The 15,549-nt window shown below is 46.7% G+C and overlaps 2 non-coding genes across 2 annotated transcripts; both read right to left on the bottom strand.

Moving 5' to 3' along the window:
• Positions 1-7,074: 7,074 nt before the first annotated feature.
• Positions 7,075-7,266, bottom strand: LOC134307565 (U2 spliceosomal RNA). Its single transcript, XR_010009989.1, has one exon. It is a non-coding gene; the product is annotated as a U2 spliceosomal RNA (small nuclear RNA).
• A 6,424-nt stretch (positions 7,267-13,690) lies between these two features.
• LOC134307566 (U2 spliceosomal RNA) lies at positions 13,691-13,872 on the bottom strand. The gene has a single exon (XR_010009990.1). It is a non-coding gene; the product is annotated as a U2 spliceosomal RNA (small nuclear RNA).
• Positions 13,873-15,549: the final 1,677 nt, after the last annotated feature.

The raw sequence follows: 15,549 nt of genomic DNA on the forward strand, positions 1-15,549 counted from the left end.
GGTGAAAAAGATTAGTGTAAGCATACTAATCTTCAATATGCTAAAGTGCACTAAACAAAAAAAGGGTAAAAAAGTAAAACTTGATTTGAAAAAATATATAAAATATTTGCTAAACAATCAGTTATACAATAGTATAGTAAGTAATTGTAGTAAATAGTAAGTATATGTATTTAAAATAAAATCATTATTTTTTGCACACACACACACACAAATGTAGTGAGTGAAAGTATGCACATGATGGCAGACTTCAGCTGCATTTTACTAACCTGTGTAGGATGAACTGTTGGAAAAGGAAGTTAAAGAGAGGAAATGGTTTAAACATGTATGAAAATGATAGCAGGCTATGAGATGTACGGTTCTGCAGTTCAGCCATGGCAATGCTTGGATTTGTTTGCTTCCTTTTCATTCTTTTAGGTGAGAAATAACAGCACTTATTAATGTTACTTAAGATAAATTAAAGATCTTTAATATTTTATAATAATTTTATTTCTAATATTTTTATACAAATTTATAACATTTCTAATAATAACTCCACAATTATAACAACACATTACATAAGCATTGTTCTTTATCTGTCCACAGGTTATAACAGCGCACAGGAAATTAATTCAGTTTCAACCACTAAAACTGTCCTGGAGAGAGACTCTGTTACTTTATCCTGCAATTACAAAAGATATGGTAACACTAATTACCTGCAGTGGTATCGTCAGTACTCCACATTCAGACCAGAGTTAATTATTCTGGTTAGTGAGCTTGATAAAGAAGCTGCAGGTTCTGGGTTTTCTGTAAAAATAAATGAAGATAAAAATCGAGTGGATCTGAACATCTCCTCTGCTGCAGTATCAGATTCTGCTCTCTACTACTGTGCTCTGCAGCCCACAGTGACAGGAAATTATACTATACTGTACAAAAACCAAGCACCCAAGTTACATGTGTTACTTCAATAAGAAAAACACATAAACAACTTAAACCAGTACTTACTGATTTAAGAAGAAAAGGCAATATGTGGTTTGTATGTCATGTTATATCCATGCGATTTTAACTTGCTTTCCTGCTGTTTAGCATGACAGTTTTACAGTATCATGCTCACCTGCCATGTCTTTAAAATCCAGGCTTTTAATTTTGTTTTATTTAGATATCAACTTTATTACAGATGTTTCTTCTAAAAATTGTTCAGAATTAACAGCATTAGAACAACGAAACAAGAATTTGATTTCAAAAGCATACAGGATCTGGAGAGATTTTTTATTTTCTTAGATTAATCTCTTTCTTGACTTCATATTTATACCTTGAATGAAGAGAAGCCCCTTCTCTTCTTGAGTAAAACAATGAAAAGCTAGCAAAATTATTCAAATAAAGATAAAGACATCAGTGTCACATGTACTGACTACATTCCCCATAATTTTGCAGACTCTCACGTGACAGTCATCTGTCCTTCTTCAGCCAATCCTGATCGGCCCTCACGGTCATCGTCACCGGAGTTTTGATTCGGAACACCTGTAACCGATTCACTGAATCCTATTTAAACTATGTGAATTGTTTGGCATGTTGCAAAGTTTTGCCGTTTCTTTTGCGTGCGTACCGGCGTTCTCGACTTATGTTTATTGCCATTACCGTGTATGACCCGTTTTGTCTTGAGATCTCTGTATTTGCCTGCGCTCTTTGGTTTGTTGCCTGTTTGTTGTTATTCCGGTTTTGAATTCTTCCTGCTGTTTGTACTTCGATTTGGATTGCCCTTCTGTTAATAAACTTCCACTGTTGTAATTTCTGCGCGCGTCTGGCCCGTATCTGTCGCGTGAAAGAATACTTCGCCGCCATGCAGACGGCGGAAAGCACCGACCTGCAAACGGCTATTACCAGCCAGGGACAAATGCTGGGACAACACCATCAACTTCTGGACTCTGTAATTCAGTCGGTCAACACCTCAACCCAGCAACAGGGTAAGCAGCAAGAACAACTCACTCTAATGACCGAGGGTATGAGAGAAATCTCTATCCAGCTCCAGCAACTTTCTTTAGGTCCTCAGGCTGCTGTAATGTTGCCAGTCGCTAACGTGGGTAACATTTTCTCCGTTAGTTTACCCGAAATGTTTGATGGCACACCTAATCTTTGCCGTGGATTCTTATTACAGTGCTTCATTTGTTTTGCGAATTCTCCACCTAGCACTGATGACCAACGCATCTCGTTAGTAACTTCACGTTTAACTGGTAAAGCTTTAGCTTGGGCTACCGCTGTCTGGGACCGAGTACAAACTGGCAGTTATACGTCATTTGTGGAGGAACTAAAAACTGTTTTTGATCACCCTCACAAGGGCCGCTCACAAGGGGAACTTCTGTCACGTCTGCGCCAGAATCATCGCTCAGTTGCGGACTATGCTTTAGAATTCCGCACGTTGGCGGCTGGAAGTGGCTGGAATGATCCAGCCCTCATTGTAGCTTATAGAAACGGACTTAATTTTGATATTCTGTCGGAATTAGCTTGTACGGATGACGGGCTCTCTTTGGACGCATTAATTAACTTGTCCATTAGACTTGATCAGTTGAAGAACCACCGAGTCTCGTATAATTCCAAGAACACTGCTCCAATAGCGTATTCAGCGCGATGCTCTCGTCAACCTGTGGCTACTCACAGTTCAAGAAATAATGAGGAGTCTGAGTCTACAGAATCCATGCAGTGTGATGCTTCCCATCTAACTCCGGAGGAACCAATTCGACGTCTCCAGAGTGGTATGTGCCTTTATTGTGGTGCGGCAGGCCATGTTCTGCGAGAGTGTCGGGTTCGCCCACACAGACCCCAGGCGCCGACCCCCGGAAAGCGCATGGAAACCATTCCAAGCGCTAATGTGGTGAGTGTACCAGCTCTGGGGTTGGTCTCAAAAACATTCTTCTTTCCTGTAACGTTTACTTGCACTGGTTCTTTGTCTGTCTTTCCAGCGCTGGTAGATTCTGGAGCAGAGGGGAACTTCATTCATTCCAGACTGGTGGAACAACTTCATTTACAAGTGGAACTTCTGAATTCCCCATTGAAACTGTCGGCAGTGGATGGGGATCCCGTCGGAAAGGGGGTTGTGTCTCGCTTCACCAAGCTGGTACCGATTTCAACAAGTGCTCTTCACTCTGAAAAGAGTTAGGTTTTTTGTTCTGGACATTATGATGTTATTCTAGGCTTACCATGGCTTCGTAAGCATAACCCTTGTATTTCATGGGCAGACAAGGAAATAGTTTCTTGGTCCCAGTATTGTATTGAACACTGTCTTCTGTTCCCCAGGATTATCGTTTCCTCTACCACGATTGAGAGTCCTGATAGTAAGATACTTGCTGTTCTTCTTTCGGTGTATCACGATCTTTTGGAGGTGTTTAGTAAGAAAAGAGCAACTGAGCTTCCACCCCTGTCACGTAGGTTCTCACACAGAGCCCGTACAAGTCCCACAATCAACAAAACAAAATCATGGCAAACTCCCAAGGAAGTCTTTTAAATTCTTTAAGGATGATTTATTGAACCACAGCCCTTAATCCACAGTGAGATATGTAGTCCAAGGTGAAAAATTAATCCACAACCAAACAACTGGCACCGCACTGACAGGATAAGTGAAATAAACTGTTTCTTAGTTATCAACATGTGTGGTGTGGTTTCTTTATGTCTATAATATTTATTGTTGGTATTGCTGTGAAGTTATCACCAATGTAGCCGATAGCAGCTAGTCCATGTGTGCACCCATGTTACTGCTAATGCTAACGGCTAGTGGTTTTGCCAGTGACTGTGATAGCCTTTTTGTCACACACATGCGACAGTGAGGAGAATGCCGTACCTTTCTGTCACGCTTTCCTCGGATTTCCATACGTTGGAAATGCACACACAGCCTCTTCTCCACTTCAGATAATGCATCAGCAACATCAGAATGTACATTTGAGGTGTCTCTGAGAACATATGAATTAAGTCTCATTTTAGACACTTCTCCTGCCCTTCTTCAATTGAGCAGTATATCTCTGCAGTCGTTTTTGCAGCCCCATCATGCGTCTCTTCTCCCTTTGTTTTTTCTCCTTACCTTTTCTTTCTAAAAAAACGTCTCGTCCTGTCTTTTACCATCTCCCACCACTGTGCTCGTGTATCGTACAAGTCTTGTAGGGTCTGCCAGAGGCCGAACTGTTCCCTGTACTCCCTAATGATCTCCTCGTCTTCTAACAGGGAACAGTTCAGCCTCCACAGCCCTCCGCCTATCATCACACCTGTGGGGAGTGAAAGAGTGCAAGACAGCATGCAGTGATCTGTAAAGAAAAGGGGGGTTATTCTAGCATCGGTGGGTGGGCAGCCCCTTGTAAAAACGTAATCTATCCTCGAGGCTCTGGTGCCGTCACCACTGAACCAGGTGAAGCCCTCCTCATTTTGATACAGGGTTTTAAAACAGTCCACTAATTTAAAATCTCTAACTAAAGCCTGCAATAAAACTGATGATTTATCTACGTTAAAATCTTCCCCTGCCCCTTTCCTGTCTGCTCTAGATAAAACACAATTAAAATCCCCTCCCAACACTAGGGGAACCCTCCCCAGCATGTGGGGCTGCAGGTCTTCTAAAAGATCATGCCTGTCATTTTTATCATTAAAACCATACACATTAAGAATGTTAAAATCCCTTCCTAAAAACGTCAGATTTGCTAAAAGCGCCCGTCCGTCTCTCACCACCGTGCTGCCCTTCACCAAGATATTGGGATTTTTTATTAAAATAGCAACACCGTCGGCCCGGCTGTAGTGCGAGCCGCTCCAGAGAGAGGGACCCGCAGCCCAACGCTGTTCCCAATCTCTGTATGATTTCAAGAACGGCAAAGCACACTCTTGCAGTAAAAACACATCTGACTTTAAGTCATTTAAAAGGGACAGAACACTCTGTGCTCTCAATGGCGCTCTCACGCTTCTCACATTGATGGTGGAGATCGTAAGAGACATGAGCACTATAGGTTAAAAACAGGCGTGATCTTTAAAACCCGAACATTAAAACCACAGAGATACGGTTAAAAGCCGGTTAAAATCACCCTATTTCTTGTGTGAGGGGTCGCAGGTGTCCCGCGCATCAAGGCATGCTGAGCACTGCTCTAACATGCTTTTCGGCGTGGATGTTTTCAGCTGGAGGCGCAGAAAGGATACCTCATTTGGGGATCCAGCGGACCACAGCCGGTTCAGGTCCTCCGACGAGGAGCTACCTGACCGCTCTGTGGCCCGCTGTTTCTTCTCCGCCAGGTCCGGCAGAGGAGATTCCGCAGGTCTCTTCGGCACCTGAGCGCTAGGGAGTGAGAGAGTCAGCTCCCCCACTCCACTAGCAGTCACGCTCACCTCCGGCACCGTCTCCATAGAGGAAGGGGTTGATTCCTCCTCTTCTTCAACATTTTCCTCATCATCATCATCTTCCTCTCTCTGTTGCTCGGAGGGAAAGACCTCTGATACCTGCTCCAACTCTGCTTGAATGTTAGCACCGCCCTCCAAAACTTGGCCCACTCATGAGGCTGGCTGAGGATTCGAATTTCCCGCCAAAACCTCTTGGCCCGCCTCCTCCCCTTTGTCTTCAGGGTCTTGGCGGGCAGCCATTTTGTTAGCTCTTAGCTTGTTGGCAAATGATTTAGGGCAATCTCTGTAAAGATGGTCACAGTCTCCAAAAAGATTACACCTTCTGCCATTGGGACACTCATCATAAGTGTGCCCAATCTCTCTGCACTTCCCACACACGATTTCCTGGCACGCTTCCGCAAGGTGTCCAAACTTGCCGCATTTGCGGCAAAGCTTGGGCATACCTTGGTAAAAAATGTATCCTCGGTTTTCTCCCAACACAATCAATGATGGCAATTGCCGGAGGCCAAGGTAACTGCTCGGGTCTTCCCATTATTTAATGGGAACTCTCCACGAGCAGTTCCAAATGCCATCCTCATCAACTACCTTGACCGGTGGGCTTTTCACCGTGCAAAATCTACCCAGCCATGTACTAATGTCTTCTCCAGTCACAGTCTCATTAAACATCCTGACAAACACAACTTTGTGTGAATTATCAGAGAGTTTCTCGAGGCTGAACATGGAGAACTGGTCTTTTTCATTTTCATATCTTAGCCAGAAATCTCTTAACAAGGAAGCACAGCGGAAACTAACATCAAATCCCTTATTTCCATGCAGAGTCAGTAAACAGTTCAGTTCTTCTGGTTTAAATTTTAGGGTGTTTTGGATTAGCTTTCTTGAGAAGTCCAATCTGGACATGCTCAAAAGCTTGCCATCCTCCCATTTAAAAAGAAAACGCACGCTGTGGTGCCTCCGCATGCCGGCACGAGGAACCGACATGCTTGGAGGCACCAACAGCCTACCAAGCAACTAAAAAACTAAAACAATAAATAGTAAAATCAACGCTAAAAATCTAAAAGGAAAGAAAAGAAATTGCACTTACCTGTTTGGTTATTTTTCCCTTTGTAGGGCTGGTTGGAATGCAACACCTAAAAAGAGAAAAAAAACTGGAGTCTCGTAAAAGCAGGAAATGAAGCCTACCACACAAAACTCTTCCCAACAGTAGAACTAGTGCAATATCTCCTAAGTGCTTGTGACTAGTACCACGATGGTAAAAGTCTTGCAACACTCAGGAGTCGATCGCTGTCCCGCCCACTTGAACTTAGCCAAAAGGCCGAGAAGCGATAACCTGAAATAGGCGCCGGGCCCCGGGCCCTACCTTTTGAGGGCCCAGACTAGTGGACGGCGTTGATCGGCCGCCTTCACGCCCAGCGACGAAAAAACCCGCAGCAGGAGGGCCCTTGGGTCGTCGGGTGGGTGAGGAGGCAGCAGAAGAGGCAGCACAGCCTTTGCCTGAAGAAACACATGGTGGAGAAAAATTAAGTCTTTTTCTCTTTTCTTTTTTCTTTTTTTTTTTTTAAAGTAAAACGGAGGGAAAATGAAAAAGCGGGAAAAAGGGGACTCCCTAGCGCAAAAGGGCCGAGGAAACCCCGGGCCTGGGCTAAGCTAAGGTCTATGGCGCCGTACCCCTAATCCCAACAGTGCCCAGCAGGAGCCAGTCACCAGCATTCGTCAATTTCTCTTCCGTTTGACCGTTTATGAGGGTGCACCATGCCAGGAGGCAATGCAATACCTAGTCGATGCGTGGAGCGGACGGAGCAAGCCCCTCTTCCGACTCCCGGGCCTAAAAATCCATTTAATATATGGTCCTCGGGTAGAGGACGTATCAGATATTAAACTGATAAGAACAGATTTTTTTTTTTTTTTTTTTTTTTTTTTTAGAAAAACAATTCAAATTTCCATAATATTTACATCATCTCACAATTTTCAAAACACATTGAAACAAAGTTCATACAATAACACAATATTTAATTTGGTTTACATTTGTCTTTCTAAATAACTCAAAGCTTGTTCTGTTGCGTTATCTCAGCATTATTAGGCAATCAAAAACAATACATAACAGAAAACATTCGCCTTTTTGTTTAAACGCTATTTCTTCTTTTTACAGTGTTTTACTTTCTTTCTTCATATTTCCTCTCGTTCTAGCTGTGCTACCTTCCTGTGTCTGGCCAAGAACTCTCTGAAGAGGCCCTCCAGTGTAACTTGTGGCTTCTTTTTTGTACACATCTGCATCTACTCCTCCACAACACCACCTTAGCCGCTGAGACCACTGCCCACAGAGCTTCTGTTCCCCTAGCTCTCACACCATAGAGAACGAGGCTTCGGTCTATGTCCGTCTCATTTTCTCTTTGCCACCATTCTGCAATTCGTTGCCAATAATTCTTTGCTATAGGGCATGACCACAGTGCATGCTCTATGCTTTCTGTTCCTCTGCAACCCACCGGGCACTGTGATTTTTTGCTTCGCCCATGCCTGTGTAGTCTTTCTCTTACTGGTAATCTTTTTAGTGCCGCAAGCCAGTGCAGATCTCTGCTGGCTCCATCTAACCACTTGGGTTGTAGAGCCACCCAGTCATCCTCTCTCGTTGGTTGCTCCAGCCCTAGCTTATTTACATGCTCTTCTTTGCTTTGCCTGTACAACTGCCTATGGTCTAAAATGAGCTCATTTGTTGTGCACCACTTGTGCTCCCGAACGAAAATTACTGCCTCTCTGTAGTGTTCAGGGAGATCATCTGACCATGGCTCCATTCCCCTCCAGGGGACCACCTCTCTCAATGGAAAACCAAACCAAAACTTAGCGAACAAAGTTGCTAGGTGTCCCTCTGACCCCTTCACCAACCTTGCTAGGTTTGATTTGTACAAGGATCTTAGTTTGAGGGGTCCACATATTACCCCTCTGCCTCCCTTCGCTATCTCTTGATACATTACTCCTCTTGCCACCCACTCACATCCGCCTTTCCAGATAAACCTGAAGACCATGCGCTCAAGTCTTCTACTTACCCCATACAGAATCGGGAACGCATAAGCCATGTAGATAAGGCTAGATATTATGTCGCAGTTCACTGCAACGACTCTCCCTGTTAGGGACAAATCCCTCAAGATCCATCTTTCAGTTCTAACCTGTGCCTTGACTAAGGCCTCCTCCCAGTTTTTCCTTGCACTGCTTTCTTTCCAGAATTTAATCCCCAAAATTCGCATGCTGTCCTTACATAAGGGATATTCTCCCGGGACCCTTTCCCTGCCCTGCCATGCGCCCACACACATCACGGCCGACTTATTCTTGTTGATGCGTGCTCCCGTCGCCTTAGTAAATGACTGCATGATTTCTTCAACTGTTTCGAAGTCTGACTCTTCCCCCAAGAACAATGTCGTATCATCCGCATATGCTGATACCTTGGCCCGCGTCCCCTTGCCCCCTGGAATGTGGAGTCCTCTGAGCCTGGCCTCTGCTCTGAAACGGGCTATTAGTGGTTCCACATATAAGACGTATAGCAGCGGGGACAATGGGCACCCCTGCCTTACCCCTCCTACCTGTCCTACTTGTTTGGAGTAATAGCCATTTACTCCAATCCTACTTGCCGCTCCCTCGTACAACAAGCGCACTAGTGCAATGTATGCCTGCCCGAAACCCATCCTCTCCATTGTAGCGAACAAATACTTATGGCTGACTCGATCAAAAGCTTTTTCCTGGTCAATGCCAAGGAGTGCCAGGGGCACCTTTCGCTGCTGGGCCCACGCAATTGCGTCTCTTATCAGTGCTATATTCATTGCACTCGACCGTCCTGGCACTCCACTCGTCTGGTCCGGATGGATTACTCTGGCCATCACCCCCCTCATCCGCCTAGCTAGGACCTTTGCCAGGATTTTATAGTCTGTCGTTAGATTTGTAATCGGTCTCCAGTTAGCTAAGTCTGTTCTGTCTCCTTTTTTGTGGATTAGTGTTACATGGCCTGTCCTGAGGGACAGAGGCAGTTTTCCATGTCTCTCGGCTTCTGTGTACACTTCTAACAAATCTGGACCAATCTGGGGCCAAAAGGCCTGATACCACTCTTTTGGGAGCCCGTCACCCCCCGGTGCTACCCCTCCCTTTAGTGAGCGCATGGCCCTCTCCACTTCTTCCAAACTAATCTCGATCTCCAACTCTTGCCTTTCCTTCTCATCAAATCTTTGCCCTAAAGCCTCCCAGAAGACCTCAGCTTCCCTCATATTTACCTTCCTTTCTTGGAATAGGTCCTCGTAAAACCTTTCTACTACCTTGAGCATTTCTCCCGTTGTTGTGACGCACGCATCACCCGTCCTCAGTCCTACCAAATGTGATTTCTTTTGTCTTTTCTTTACCTTATCAAAGAAGTATTTAGTTGGTTTTTCGTCCTGCTGTAATCTGTACTGTCCCATCTGTACACAATAGCTACGTGCCTTCTCAACGAAGTGGTCTTGCATATTTCTACTTGCCTCCTTGATCCCTGCTGTATCTTTTGTGGCCCAAGCTACCTTCAAATCTTTTGACCACTGGGCTACGTCCTTCTTTTCTTTTTTTGCCGTCTCCCTTCCCCACTTTCGGCAAAATGAGGCTACTCTAATCTTGAGGTTTTACCACCACTCACTATAGCTACTGTACAATACTTTCAGGGCTCTCCAGCCAGCATACATGGTGCGGAATTTTGTAATCTAGCCGCGACGTATCCCCCCTACTGTTTCTCCAGGTTATTTGATCTTCCCCTTGCTTAGCTGCCTTGGCAGCATCCATCAGCCCTGCTTCTGTTACAACTCGGTCCAGCTCTTTTTCTCTTTTTAAATTTACGTTAAAATCTCCTCCCATCCATACTTGCCTGTTTGTGTACTTTAAGGGTTCCAGTGCCTGGAAAAACCCCGCTCTTTCTCCAGCCACTGCTGGCGCATACACACATATGGCTCTAAATTGCAGTCCCCTCCATTCTCCATGCACCATCAAAATCCTCCCTGGCACCACTGTTATCACTTCACTGACCTCAAACTCCTGTGTCCCAAACACTATTCCCACTCCGTCCCCTTTTCCTTCTCCTGCCCCCCATACCGACGGTCCCCTTTCCCAGCCTTCTGAGAAGCGAGTCTCATTTTGGCCTGGGCGTAGATGGCACTCCTGGACAAACAAGACATCAAAAGGTATTGTTTCTAAGGTCTTAAATATCGCTGCTCTTCTGATACCCTGCCTCATCCCTCTCACATTCAAGGTTGCTATTTTTAACATTGTTTGCATTATGCTTTAATCCAGTTCTCTTACCTTTTTCATCACCCTTCCCCCTCCCCTTCTTACCATACTCCCCTCAAGTTCACATATTTTCCTGTTCATCAGTCTCTGCTATTGTCCATCTCTGCAATCTCCCCTCTGTGTCCATGTCCTCCTCTCCATCCTTTCTCCATGATGCATCGCTGTCCTCACCTATGGTGCGCTTCTCTCCTGTGTTTTCTGCTTTCCTTTCCTTGTGTCGTCCTTGTTCTCCCTCGTTGTCTGATCCTCCAGCGGCTCCCTCCATTCCTCTCCGGCTTCTCTTTACTTTTCTTTTCTCTGCCTTGGACCCTGGGTGTCTGTCTTTCTCCTGCTGTTCCATCTGTTCTGCCCGGTCTTCTTCCTCAGGTGTTTTTCCCAAGGCTTGGGTGATTTCTCCAGAGACCGCCTCTCCCTCTGTCTCCGACAAGTCGCCCCATTTGCTTACTATTTGCTGAACTGCTTCAAGTATATTCTCCTCTTCTTCGTCAGTACCTGTTTTCTCCAGTTCTCTCTGCTTTTGGTTTCTGCTTTCAGCTTCTTCCTGTCTTCTCCCCTGTTCATTGCTCTCTGACTGCCCCTTCACTACTACTGCCTCCATCTCCTCCATTTGTAGGTCCTGCGAGAAGAGGCTAGCAAAGGTGTTTTTCTTTGCTGGGCAGCTACGATAGAGGTGTGCCTCACTGCCGCATAGACTGCACGTTCTCGGAGCATTGCACTCAGCTGCTACATGGCCCTCCCCTCCACAGAACCTGCATCGCAGCCCTGTGCAGGAGTCCTTGGTGTGTCCACGGGCTCCGCACCTGCGACAATAAATGGGCTGTCCGGGATAGTGCAGGAAACCTCTGTGCGGCCCTATTGCGAAACTGCCTGGTGGGTGCAATTGGGCTCCCGGGTCATTTGGGTCCATCCTCAATTTTACCAATTATCAGCGCCTGCCAGTCCAAATGCCATGCCTGTCTCTTATCTTATCTTAAAACTGACATTTCTTTTTTGACATCTTTAATCTCATCACTAAAATCAAAACCAGCAATTAAAAGGTTAAAATATCTCTGTAGTCGTTTTTGCAGCCCCATCATGCGTCTCTTCTCCATTTTTCCTTACCTCTCCTTTTAAAAAAACGTCTCGTCCTGTCTTTTACCATCTCCCACCACTGTGCACGTGTATCGTACAAGTCTTGGAGGGTCTGCCAGAGGCCGAACTGTTCCCTGTACTCCCTGATGATCTCCTCGTCTTCTAACAGGGAACAGTTCAGCCTCCACAGCCCTCCGCCTATCGTCACACCTGTGGGGAGTGAAAGGGTGCAAGACAGCATGCAGTGATCCGTAAAGAAAAGGGGGGTTATTCTAGCATCGGTGGGTGGGCAGCCCCTTGTAAAAATGTAATCTATCCTCGAGGCTCTGGTGCCATCACCACTGAACCAGGTGAAGCCCTCCTCGTTCTGATGCAGGGTTTTAAAACAGTCCACTAATTTAAAATCTCTGATTAAAGCCTGCAATAAAACCGATGATTTATCTACTTTAAAATCTTGCCCCTTTCCTGTCTGCTCTAGATAAAACACAATTAAAATCCCCTCCCAACACTAGGGGAACCCTCCCCAGCATGTGGGGCTGCAGGTCCTCTAAAAGATCGTGCCTGTCATTTTTATCATTAAAACCATACACATTAAGAATGTTAAAATCCCTTCCTAAAAACGTCAGATTAGCTAAAAGCGCCCGTCCGTCTCTCACCACCGTGCTGCCCTTCACCAAAATGTTAGGGTTTTTTATTAAAATGGCAACACCGTCGGCCCGGCTGTAGTGCGAGCCGCTCCAGAGAGAGGGACCCGCAGCCCAGCGCTGCTCCCAATCTCTGTATGACACTCTTGCAGTAAAAACACATCTGACTTTAAGTCATTTAAAAGGGACAGAACACTCTGTGCTCTCAACGGTGCTCTCACGCTTCTCACATTGATGGTGGAGATCGTAAGAGACATGAGCACTATAGGTTAAAAACAGGCGTGATCTTTAAAACCCGAACATTAAAACCACAGAGATACGGTTAAAAGCCGGTTAAAATTACCCTATTTCTTGTGGCTCCTCATTGATCTTCATTAAATTGAAGTGTGAGTGGTCGCAGGTGTCCCGCGCGTCCCGGCATGCTGAGCACTGCTCTAACATGCTTTTCGGCGTGGATGATTTTAGCTGGAGGCGCAGAAAGGATACCTCATTTGGGGATTCAGCGGACCACAGCCGGTTCAGGTCCTCCGACGAGGAGCTACCTGACCGCTCTGTGGCCCGCTGTTTCTTCTCCGCCAGGTCTGGCAGAGGAGATCCCGCAGGTCTCTTCGGCACCTGAGCGCTAGGGAGCGAGAGAGTCAACTCCCCCACTCCACTAGCAGTCACACTCACCTCCGGCACCGTCTCCATACAGGAAGAGGTTGAGTCTTCCTCTTCCTCATCATTGTCATCATCATCATTATCACCATCATCATCATTTTTCTGTTCCTGTTCCTCGGAGGGCGGGACCTCCGTTACCTGTTCCGACCCTGCCTGGCCGCTTGCTCCGCCCTCCAGTTCTTAGCCCACTTGTGAGGCTGGCTGGGGATTTGAATTTCCCGCCAAAATCTCAGGACCCGCCTCCTTTCCTTTGTCTCCCTGGGCCTGTGTTTGGGCAGCCATGTTGTCACCTTTTAACTTGTTGGCAAACGATTTTGGGCAATCCCTGAAGAGATGGTTACAGTCACCACAGAGATTGCACCTCCTGCCATTGGGACACTGCTCGTACGTGTGCCCAACTTGGGTCGTCGGGTGGGTGACGAGGCAGCAGAAGAGGCAGCACAGCCTTTGCCTGGAGAAACACAGAGTGGGGAAAGATGAAGTCTTTCTCTTTTTTTTTTTTTTTTTTTTTTTAAGTAAAACGGAGGGAAAATGAACAAGCGGGAAAAAGGGGACTCCCTAGCGCAAAAGGACAGAGGAAACCCCGGGCCTAGGCTAAGCAAAGGTCTAAGTCGCCGTACCCCTAATGCCAACAGTGCCCAGCAGGGGCCAGTCACCAGCATTCGTCAATTTCTCTTTCGTTTGACCGTTTATGAGGGTGCACCGTGCCAGGAGGCAATGCAATACCTGGTCGATGCGTGGAGTGGACGGAGTAAGCCCCTCTTCCGACTCCCGGGCCTAAAAATCCATTTAATATATGGTCCTCGGGTAGAGGACGTATCAGATATTAAACTGATAAGAACAGATTTTTTTTTTTTTTTATTAGAAAAATCATTTCACCATTAGATAATTCAGTTCACAATTAAACCTCCACCACTTCCCACTCTAGTGCTCATTGTCCATGTGTCTCTTGCTACCCTGGCCTACCCTTCCTTTTTTCCAATAGAGGGCTGGCTTTTTCCAGCTTCTTGAGGAAGATTTCGAACAGGGCCCTTCGTGAGCTTCCGGCTCTCTTCTTGCGCAGGCACCAGTTTCTTCTTCCCCAGAAGATTTTTTTTGGCGGTGGAAATTACTAACCTCTGCTTGCTCTGCCCAGCCATTTCTTTTCCCAACAGGACCAGGTCTTGACTCCAGGGTGGACCCTTCCCTCCCGACCACCATTCCAGCACCAGGTTCCAGAAGGCCGCCACCTCCGGGCATGTCTACAGAGCATGAGCAATTGTTTCCTCTCCTCCACACTCTGCCGAGCAAAGCGGAGTTACACGCTGCCCGTGCCGGTGCAACCTTTCCCGCACCGGGAGCCTGCCCAGTGCAGCCAGCCAGTGGATGTGTTTGCTCTGCCCGTCCAGCCACTTGGGCTGCAAGGATTTCCAGTCCACGTCTCCTCTCGGCCTGTCCCCTGGAAGATTTGCGACATGCTCGCTCAGCCACCGTTGGTACAGTGCTCGGTGTTTCAAGACTAAGTCTTGCAACAAGCACCACCAATGTTTTCTGACGAAATCTTTTGCTTGTCTGTAATGCCCAGGGGCTTCCTCGGACCATGGGTCGGTCCCTCGCCAAACTAGAACTTGGCGAACAGGGATGCCGGGTGTCAGGCGGCCCCCTGGACCAAACCCGCCAGGTTGGCAATGTACAGTGTCATGAGTTTCAGGTACGAGCAGACCATGCCCCTCCCTCCTCGGCTTGTGTCATGGTACATTGTACCCCGCGACACCAGTTCTGCCTTACCACTCCACACGAAACGAAACAAAATCCGTTCTAACCTTCTTCCCACTTGGTATGGGACCGGATACACATATGCTAGGTCGGGCCTAGCATATGTGCTACAAGTCGGGCCATGAGGTCGCACTTTACTGCAATCACCCGTCCCATTAGGCTTCTTTCCATGTCTTTCAGGCTCCACCGGTTCACCAGATATGTAGTCCTAGGACCCGGAGGCCATCCTCACAGCGAGCATAGCCTCCTGGAGCGATCTTTCTATCTTTTCATGCACCAAGGAACATGACCGACGATTTGGCTTTGTTCACTTGGGCCCCAGTGGCAGCTTCAAAATCGGACAAGACTCTTGGGTCTATTGCTTGGAAGTCACCTTCTGCACCCAGGAAGGCGGTGGCATCATCGCGTAGGCCAAGATTTTCGTGCTGACTCCCCGTCCCCCCAGGATGTGGAGACCTCTGAACCTGGGCTCAGCTTGCAGGCTTGTGAGAAGAGGACTAACTCTTCCTCCTAGTTTTTCCTTGCACTGCTTCCTTTCCAGAATTTAATCCCCAAAATTCCCGGGATTTTCTCCCGGGACCCTTTCCCTGCTCTGCCATGTGCCCACACACATCACAGCCGACTTATTCTTGTTCATGCGTGCTCCTGTCGCTTTAGTAAATGACTGCATGATTTCTTCCACTGTTTCGAAGTCTGACTCTTCCCCAGGAACAATGTCGTATCGTCCGCATATGCAGATACCTTAGCCCTCGTCCCCTTGCTTCCTGGAATGTGAAGTCCTCTGCCTCTGCTCTGA

This window comes from Trichomycterus rosablanca, unplaced genomic scaffold (genome assembly GCF_030014385.1).
Source record: "Trichomycterus rosablanca isolate fTriRos1 unplaced genomic scaffold, fTriRos1.hap1 scaffold_306, whole genome shotgun sequence".
Classification (NCBI taxonomy): Eukaryota; Metazoa; Chordata; class Actinopteri; order Siluriformes; family Trichomycteridae; genus Trichomycterus; species Trichomycterus rosablanca.